The sequence below is a fragment of the Mandrillus leucophaeus genome, unplaced genomic scaffold (assembly GCF_000951045.1).
Source record: "Mandrillus leucophaeus isolate KB7577 unplaced genomic scaffold, Mleu.le_1.0 Scaffold570, whole genome shotgun sequence".
Taxonomy (NCBI): domain Eukaryota; kingdom Metazoa; phylum Chordata; class Mammalia; order Primates; family Cercopithecidae; genus Mandrillus; species Mandrillus leucophaeus.
The window spans coordinates 635,631-644,183 of record NW_012106142.1 but is presented as its reverse complement, the minus strand read 5'-3'; the positions used below and the strand labels follow the sequence as shown (position 1 = coordinate 644,183).

At 43.2% G+C, this 8,553-nt stretch overlaps 1 pseudogene; it reads right to left on the bottom strand.

Moving 5' to 3' along the window:
- Positions 1–5,636: 5,636 nt before the first annotated feature.
- LOC105552710 lies at positions 5,637–6,192 on the bottom strand (annotated as a pseudogene).
- Between the last annotated feature and the right edge of the window lie 2,361 nt (positions 6,193–8,553).

Sequence of the window (8,553 nt, the reverse complement as noted above, 5' to 3'; positions counted from 1 at the left end):
AACAAACACATCACATCTCCTTGGCCACCTCTGATCTCAGCCATGGCTACAGTGGACAGTTGCCTTATCTGAGCTCAGATGTTGCTCCCACTGACAGTATCCTCTCTGCACAAGGTAGCCTGTTCTTCAGCTTTCTGCCCCAGGCTCTTCTCCAGCACCCTGGAGCACACAAGTCTGTGTAAGTCTGTTTTGTGCTGCTATTACAGAATGCTACAGATTGGCAAGCAATGGAAATTTTGGGGGGCTCATGGTTCTGGAGACTGGGAAGTCCAAGATCAAAATACCACATCTGGTAAGGGCCTTCTTACTGCATTGTAACATGGCAGAAGGTATCACATGGTGGCAGAAGGTATGCAAGAGAGAGAGAAAAGAAGTCTGAGCTCACCCTTTATATGGGCACCACTACTGAGATAATAAACCCACTCCCTTGATAATGGACCTAATCACCTCTTAAAAGTCCCATCTCTCAACAATGTTGCATTGGGTGTAAAGTTTCCAGCATATGAACTTTGGAGGACATATTCAAACCATAGCACAACCCCACTAAGTGCAGGGAAGTTAATGTCTCTCTCAGCAATTTGTAACCCCTAGGGATGAAAGCTAGGGGGGTGAATTCTTTCATTTAGGTGAATAGCTCTAGGAGGCATTCTGTACCTTTCTCACCTTCTAACACATCCTCCCTCTCAACATCACACTCTCTGCTCCCTCACTCCTGCTGCAGGTGATCCCTCCTCAGTGAGCCACCTGTGACAAGTACCTCTATCAGACTCTGCATTTGGGGTAACTCAAACTAAGGCAAGAGCTCGTGGAAAGTCTAGTGAGCACCAACTGTTCTCAGACAGCAGACTGCAGGGTTTTACCTGTCAACTTAAAGGAAGGAAAAGTTTAGAGATGGGAGAACCTGTTGTAGAATTACAAGTTAAGGCCTCAGGGGTTCTGTTCAGTCCTTACTTCTCTATTTTCCCAAGCAAAAGAGAGGACAGAAGATCAGAGAGGAAGATTTGTTTCCTGAGCCCTGCTTCTGAGGCCTGAAGTGCCTCAACATTATAACAAATAGCTATAACAATGGTTGTGGGATTATTAGCTAGCAACCATGGACAAAACCCAACATATACATACATACACACACACAAATATATATATATATATATATAAAAATATATAAAATCATAATATCACACCTAATAAGTGGGCAAACATTTTTAAAACATGATATTAACACTGGGAGGACTTGAAGAAATTAGCATTCTCACTTAGTCAGTGGCTTTATAAATTGTAACTTTGCTCTTTGGAGAGGTAATTTGGCAATATGTTTCAAGAGATCATTAAAATATTCATATTATCTTGATCAGAAAGTCTCCCCAACCCCCACCTTTGTATGACTGTGTCTCTTGTATAACTTAGCACTTACTGTGTCAAATTGAGATATTGATGATCAAGTAGACGTGATTAGGGTATAATCACCTTCCTGTTTGGAGTGACCTCACCTCAAGGAGATGAAGGCCCCAATGTCAGTCATACAGAGAAGCCCATTCTCAGATAAGAAGCCGAAACTCAGAGAGACACTAAAAGGAACTTAAATCCTAGATAAACATAAATTTAGGCATCACCTGGTGTGCCACCTAGTGGATGTTCAGATAGCACCTGTCACAACAAGAAGTCCATCAACAATGTGGGAAGGGGCTCTGTGATGAGCCACAAACTGAAGGTTAGGGATTTTTTGGATTTTTTTTTTCTTTTTTTTTTTTTGAGATTGAGCCTTGCTCTGTCTCCCAGGCCAGGCATGGTCACGGCTTACTGCAGTCTTGATCTTCCAGGGAACCTCCCACCTCAGCTTCCTGAGTAGCTGGACAGGTGCACGCTACCATGGCCAGCTAATGTTTTCATTTTTTGTAGTGACAAGGTCTCTATTTTGCCCAGATTGGTCTCGAACTCCTGAGTTCAAGTGATCCTCCTGCCTCAGTCTCCCAAAGTGCTGGGATTACAGGTATGAGCCACTAAGTCCAGTCTCTTGCTAGCTTTGATGAGGAAAACTGCCATGCTGGAGAGGTTCATATGGTTAGGAGCTAAGGCCAGCCAGTGGCCAGCAGCTTGCAAGGAATTGACGACTTCTTTTCTTTTCTTTTTTCTTCTTTTCTTTCTTTCCTTCCTTCTTTCTTTCTTTTTTTGACAGGGTCTTGCTCTGTTGCCCAGGCTGGAGCGTAGTGGCATGATCCCAGCTCACTGCAGCCTCCACCTGCTGGGCTCAAGCAATCCTCCCACCTCAGCCTCCCAAGTAGCTAGGACTACAGGTGCGCATCACCATGCCAAGCTAATTTTTTCATTTTTTTTTTTTTTGAGAGACGAGGGCTCCCTATGTTGCCCAGGCTCATCTTGAACTCCTGAGCTCAGGCTACCTCCCTCCCTTGGCCCCCCAAAATGCTGGGATTACAAGGCATGAGCCACTGTTCCTGGCTAGTTAAGGGATTTTATGTAGTCATTAAAGATTATGTTTAGCCCATGGGGGGAAAAACCTTATATTCTAATTTTATATTATGTATAAAAGTAATTTCAGATAGATTAAATATTTAAACTCCAAAAATGTAAAACCCTAAAAGAAAAGATAGCAAAATTCTTTTAAATCATATTTAAGTGAGAAGACTTTTTAAACTGAACTGCAAAACTAAGAACTCATAAAGGAAAGGATATATGACTTTAACCACATATAAATGTAATTTTTAAAAAAATGATGATTTATTTCAAAGGCATAAATAAGTTACAGAAAAAACTTACAAATTGGGATGAAATATCTTTAAAAAATAAATAAAAGGTTTATATCCATAGTGTGTGTGTGTATATATAGTATATATACACAGTATATGGTATGTGTGTGTATACATAGATAAATATATACAATTATATATGTATACATAGATAAATATATACATATATACATATACATATATAAATATATATAATTATATACACATATGTATACATATATGCATACATATATAAATATAGATATAATTATATATATGTATACACACACACACACACACACAGAGTACTTAAAAATCAATGACAAAAGGCCAGGCCCAGTGGCTCACGCCTGTAATCCCAGCACTTTGGGAGGCCAAGGCAGGCGGATCATGAGGTCACGAGTTTGAGACCATCTTGGCCAACATGGTGAAATCCTGTCTCTACTAAAAATACAAAAATTAGCCGGGTGTGGTGGTGAGCACCTGTAGTACCAGCTACTCAGGAGGCTGAGGCAGGAGAATCCCTTGGACCTGGGAGGCGAAGGTTGCAGTGAGCCGAGATTACGCCACTGCATTCCAGCCTGGCAACAGAATGATAATCCGTCTCAAAAAAACAAAACAAAACAAAAATGACAAAAACAAAAATAACCCAACAAAAAATTGTTACATGCGAATAAATAATTAGGAAAAGAAATGCAAAAAGATGATCAGTTTTGCCTGTAATTAAATAAATGAAATTAAAAGAAACAAAATATATTTTGTCCATTACACTGGCAAAAGTAAAAGTTTTTAATTGGATAATATCCAGGGTTGATGAAAGTTTGAAAATTTTGTGGTTTTTTTTTCAGAGGGAAATCTAATAGCATCTATTAAAATTTTAAGTGTTTATGTCCTTTGCTCCATCATGTCCACTTCTACAGAAACACTTTTGTAAATTGATAGCAATATACACAATTTATATTCTTTACAGTACTGTTTCTACTAGTGAAAAAAATTAAAAATAAACCAATGTCCTTCAATATAGGAGTGGTTAAATAAACTACCTCCGTATTTTCACAGGATCCTTGGGGTGTCACCTTGTCAGCTGGAAACCTCTGTGGTGCCCAAGTTTTGCTGAGGCCCACTGGGCTTGTTCCACTCACTGAGCCCAGAAGGCTGCTTTTGGCTTGTGCTACCAGCCTGGATCCCATGCCTGCCAAGGGCAAGCCAGGTGCAGAGCACCAAGGGGTGTGTGAGCAAGCATGGGGTCTGACCATGTCCATAGCTAGGCATGCCAGCTCTAGCAGGGCAGGCAGCTCCAGGCATTGGCACAGGCACTGGCTCTGTGCTGGGCTGTGGCTGGACCAGGCATACCACAAGTAGTTTCCACTGCAGGCGCCGGAGAACATCATGGTGCTCAGAAGCTTGGAGACACCAGGAACCACAAAACCCCAAAGAGGGTGACACAGCCCTGGCTCAGGGAGCCCCTCAGTCTGGGCTCCCTGAAAGGCTACACCTCTTCTCTTCTTTTCATTGCCTGCAACGTGGGTGAGTGGGGGTGTGTGTTTCAGCCCTGTTTGTGTTACAGCTCTTTCAGTTCTGCCATTTGGTAGGTCTTGAGTTCTTGTCCCACATCCAGGAAGAATGAGGTACATGGACAACTAGAGGATGAGCAAGGTGAAGGGGTGCTTTATTGAGTGACAGTACAGCTCTCAGGAGACCTGAAGTGGGTAGCTCTTTCCTGAAGGCAGGTCTCCCATTGTCTCTGCAGCCCTCAGGAGACAGGAGACCCAGAGTGGTTAGCTCCTCTTTATAGGCAGGTTGTCCAGTTGTCTCTCTGAGGTCGACTGAGTCCTGGGGTTTCAAGGGCTTCAGAAGGGAGGAAGTACATGCTGATTGGTCCATGGGTGGCCATGGGTGGGCCCAGAAAAAACACCATAAGTTTTCACTTGGGTCTGTGGAACTGGCAGCCCAGCCCCCAGACTTCTGGCCATCCCTGCCTTGAAGCGGGGGTTTCACTGGGGACCCACCTTTTTCTGCGCAGGAGCCTGTCTGCCTCCCACTGCTGCTTATGGCACTCAGGCTGTTCATGCCAAGGGGTGCCTGCAGACCTTCACTGAGCCACCTTCAGCCCCCACCTTGGCCTCCCTCCCATGCTCTTCGATGCCCAAAGCCCAGAGGGGACTGAAGTGGCAGAGGGCTGGCGTGTTAGTACTGCCCTAAGCATACATGCACCAAGCTGGATCTGGACAGCACCTGGGCTTGGCCACAACTTTGCTCCAAAATTGGAGTGGGTCCCAGGAGTGGGGAGAGGCCAGGCAGTGGGAGCAGGCTGAGTCTCTGGGGGAAGGGGGGCTTCCCAGGCCCCCAAGAGCACAGGGATGTCCTGGTCCACAGCCGCAGCTGGGCGGCTGCAGTTGTGCCTGGGAATGCGGGGCTCCCACCCCACCAACTCAGAAGGGGGTGGGGCTCCTGCCTGTTTCTAGCTCCCACTACCTCTGCGGAGTGAACAGCCCCAGCCGCACCTCCCCAGCTGCAACCAGTGTCTTTGCAGCAGCTGCTCCAGATGGGCTGCTGCCATCTTCAATAAGTGGAATGAAATTTCATGCAGCCACTGAAAAGAAAGGTTTAAATTTGTAAACATTGCCATGAAAATAACAATAAAGAGGTGGTATGTATAATATCTTTTTGTTGTTGTTTGGTTTGTGGTTAAAAAAGAAAATAGAATAATAATGTGATAGTAAATGTATAAAAATAAAAGTGGGGAGGTGGGAGAAGAGGAGAAATACACACCAAAGAGTTATAGTGAGGATCTTGAGTGGTGTGGATGAAATTATAGAGAATTTTCCCATTTCTATAGTATTCAAATTATTATTATTATTATTCCTTTTGACTGCATTTATTTTAACGCTGAATTTACTCCTGTGCCATAAGTTTTTGTTTCTTCAGTGTCTTCTGGGATATCTTTTTCTTCTGGGTAAACCTCCTCTTCTGGTTTAGGAACAATCTGTTCCTTTTCAGTAAGGATCTTCTCTGTGTGGCAGAGAGAGCCCATGTATGGGTTAATCTGACCATGAGCTCTGTAGGTCCAGCGGCGCATCTTAGGTGCTTTGTTCACTTGGATGTGCTCAATGACTGGAGAATCTACATCTAAAAACATAAATTCAGCATTACTGTCTGCATTTTTAAGCATGTGCACCAAAAATTCAGCACTCTTTTTGGGCCACCGACCTTGTGTCCAGCCCCACTGCTTGGCCTGGGCACACCTGCCAACTCCACCATTGTAACATTGGGATGGTACGTACTGTTTCTGTAAAGTGCCATCTTTCAGATACTTCATGGCTTTTCATATATGCATACCCTTGATGGCCTAGGTAGTTTCACGAGTGTTCTTAAAGTGAACACAAAGATTGGAACTTCTTGATTTGCATGATTTTTTGGGGTTCTCCAGGTCACATGAATAGCAAACCATTTTCACAGATTACCTCAGGCCGCTTAGGGAAAGAGAGCGTGTTCAAATTATTACAAACTGTAAAACTTTGTAATAATAAGAGCCAATATTTTATTGAGGGTTTGCTACCAAACACTATCCTCTGTTCTTTGCATGCATTACTGCCTTTAGTTATCTCAATTGTCCTTTGGAGGACGTTCTGTTATTTTCTGTGAGGAATATAAGGCATAGGTGAAGTTGAGTGTCAGATAGCAAGACAGTAAGTGGTGGAGTTAAATTTCAAACCCAGATCCTGACTCAATAGCCACTATATTATGGGGGTTCTCACACACACACACACACACACACACTCACACCCACAGAGTGCAGTTAAAATCTTTACAAGGGCAATTACAAACAATAAAAATGCCAACGATATAATATTATCTGAAAAAGTGACCCACAAAATGTGTGTGCACTGTGATTTGTGATTGTTCCATACATAATATGCATCTGCAAAAGGACTATAATCATCCGCATGATGGCAACCTTTTATTTATTTGTCAAATTGCAAAAGTAGGCACCAGCCATGAGCTGAGACTTGAGCTCATTTATACACAGTTCAGATGGCCAGGCTGGATTAACATTCCTCCTTCCTACACCACCACCCTGGGCTCATGATGCCACAGCATCATTGTCAGTGTCACTGTTAGCCTCCCCAAACAGTACCACAAATTTTTGAGGGAATCGAGGATCAGAGAGGTGAAGTGTCTTGGACAAGGCGGGACAGTGAGGAAGCAGCCAAGCATGGATTTAACCCAAAGATTTTCCAGGTTTGGCCCAGTTTTTCTACTTCCTACTGTGTTGCTGTTTCATTTAATCTTATTTCTTCCTCCTCTATCTAAGAACAGGAAGCTATTCTCTCATGTTCTTCTCTGAGTTTTTCTCTCTCCCCCTACTCCTCCTCCCTCTGCACCTCTCCTGTCTCTCTCCTAACCTGGCTCCACTGCTTCATTGCCCTGCACATGCCCACAATGGCCACTCTGGCTCACAATCCACATAATTTAGTATGCACCTGAACTTCACTCTGCTTACATTCCAACTCATGTATTCAAGTCAACCCCTGCATCACATGGGTGTTAGTCAATAGATTCCGGTAACACTTGGGCCTATTTTCCATCCTAATCAATACTAAAATATATCTATTACACTGTTTCTTGTTATTACCACAGAAAATTCTATTTATCTATGATATAAATTTCCACAGATTTTTAACAATAGCTTTGTTGGAATCCACTCATAAAAAATTAAAGGGAGGTGGCCAGGCATAGGGACTCATCCCTGTAATCCTAGCACTTTGGGAGGCCGAGGTGGGTGGATCACCTGAGGTCAAGAGTTCAAGACCAGCCTGGCCAACATGGTAAAACACTACTCAGGAGGCTGAGGCAGGAGAATCGCTTGAACCCAGGAGGTGGAGGTTGCAGTGAGCCAAGATCGCGCCACTGCACTCGAGCCTGGGTGACACAGCGAGACTCCATCTAAAAAAAAAAAAAAGAAAGAAAGAAAAAAGAAAAATTAAAGGGATGGGATCATCAGAATGGAATTTTTAATTGTTGAGGGAGAACGAGAAGAGAATAAAATCTCCAGGCGTTATTAAACACAGAGTTGCAGATACTCTGCTTCAAAGGATTTTGGACAAACTGCCAGGAGGTCAAACATTTCCAGTTTCAGTGGAAACATAATTTAGCTAATTTCCTAGAAAAGAAAGCACATAGTTAATCCAAGTCTGCTAATTAATCTAAGAGAACACACTGGCTCTTGATGGCATTTTCCCCTTTGGGAGAGGAAAAAATAACTCTGCTTATAAATTAGTGTTTTCCTAAACAGACAGACTGAAATTTACTGCAGCTCTTCAGGGATTTTCAGCTTCAATAAACCAGTGGGAAAGTTCTTCCTTGCTTGCATACATATGCTCTGTTGCCCCATTGGCAGAGGCCTCCCTCCCTTACTTTCCCTTCTTCCTCTCTTGCTTCTCCTTTCCTTCTTCCCTTCCTCCCTTCCTTCATTCCTACAACAAATACTTATTGAACACCTACTACATGGCACATATTGTTATATCCTAGTGTACAGCAGTGAACAAAAAGTAGTAAATAAATATGTTAGATATGTTAAGTACTTTGGGGAAATATGACGCAAGAAAGGGTCAGGGAGTGCTGGTGGGGTGATATGGCTTGGCCATGTCCCCACCCAAATCTCATCTTGAATTGTAGTTTCCATAATCCTCAAGTGTCATGGGAGGGACCCAGTGGGAGGTAATTGAATCATGGGGGCAGTTACCTCCATGCTGTTCTCATGATAGCGAATGAGTTCTCATGAGATCTGATGGTTTTATAAGGGGCTTTT